The sequence below is a fragment of the Elephantulus edwardii genome, unplaced genomic scaffold (genome assembly GCF_000299155.1).
Source record: "Elephantulus edwardii isolate Elephantulus edwardi_28Jun2011 unplaced genomic scaffold, EleEdw1.0 scaffold00084, whole genome shotgun sequence".
NCBI lineage: Eukaryota > Metazoa > Chordata > Mammalia > Macroscelidea > Macroscelididae > Elephantulus > Elephantulus edwardii.
The window spans coordinates 2,261,997-2,263,352 of record NW_006399834.1 but is presented as its reverse complement, the minus strand read 5'-3'; positions in this window follow the sequence as shown (position 1 = coordinate 2,263,352).

Genomic DNA, 1,356 nt, shown 5'->3' with positions numbered 1-1,356 from the left:
CTCTATGACATTGATGTGGCTAAGGTCAACACTTTGATTAGGCCTGATGGAGAGAAGAAGGCCTATGTTCGACTTGCTCCTGATTATGATGCTTTGGATGTTGCCAACAAAATTGGGATCATCTAAACTGAGTCCAGCGGGCTAATTCTAAATGTAATAAATTTTTCTCACCATAAAAAAAAAAAATGTTAAAGGCAAAAAAAAAAAATCTATCAAGTGTTCCATAAAAAACAAAAACACCAACATATTAATCTAGAATATAGCCAACCTTTATGACTATTGTTATGTGCCATCAAGTCACCTGTGACTCATAGCAACCCTATGCACAACAGCTCTGAAGCCTGCCCTATCCTGAGCCAGTCTTGCTGACTCTGACACACCCTATTACTCCAGTTACTGTGTCAATCCATCTTATCTGGGATCTTCCTCTCCTGCGCAGTACCTTCACCCTTCCAAGTATGATGTCCTTCTCCAAGGACTGGTTGCTCCTGGCCACATGCCCAAAATATCTGAGACAGAGCTTCAGAATTCTTGCCTCCAAGAACAAATTTGGTTTCACTCTAAGACAGACTTGTTTATTCTCTTGGAAGTCCATGGTATGTTAAAGACTCTTCTCCAGCACCACAACTCAAAGGCATTGACGATTCTTCTGCCATCCTTAGTCATTGTCCAGCTCTCTGATGCATAGCAAGTAATTGTGAAGATTGTGGCCTGAATCAGGCACACATTAGTCTCTAGACTGATATGTTTGCTTCTCAGTACTCTATAGAGGTCATTGCCAGCAGATTTTCCCAGTGTAATTTGTCTTTTGATTTCCTGACTGCTGGTGCCAAGAAGGCTGATTGTAGAGCCAAGCAAGTTAAATTGTTAACAACCTCAAGTTTGTCTCCATCTATCATGGTGCTACCAATTGGTCCAGTGGTGAGAATCTTTGTCTTCTTGATGTTGAGCTGTAATCTATATTGAAGATTACATACAGTCTTTAACAGTCTGCAACAAGTGCTTCAGGCACTTCTCAGTCTCAGCAAGCAAGGTTGTGTCATCTGCATATCTCAGGCTGTTTATACGTCTTCCTCAAATCCTGATGCTACATTCCTCCTCATAAAGGCCAGCCTCTTGAGTGATCTGTTCTCCATATAGATTGCATATAGACAAGAAACATTTCTGACACACTCCTTTCCTGATTTTGAACCATGCAGATTTCCTTGCTCTGTTCTGAAGACTGTTCCTGATTTAAGTATAAGTTTTGCATGATCACAATCAAGTCTTGTGGAATTTCTATTCTCCTCAAGGTTAGCCACAGCTTGTTGTGATCCATATAGTCAAATACCTTTGCGTAGTCAATGAAAGATAGAC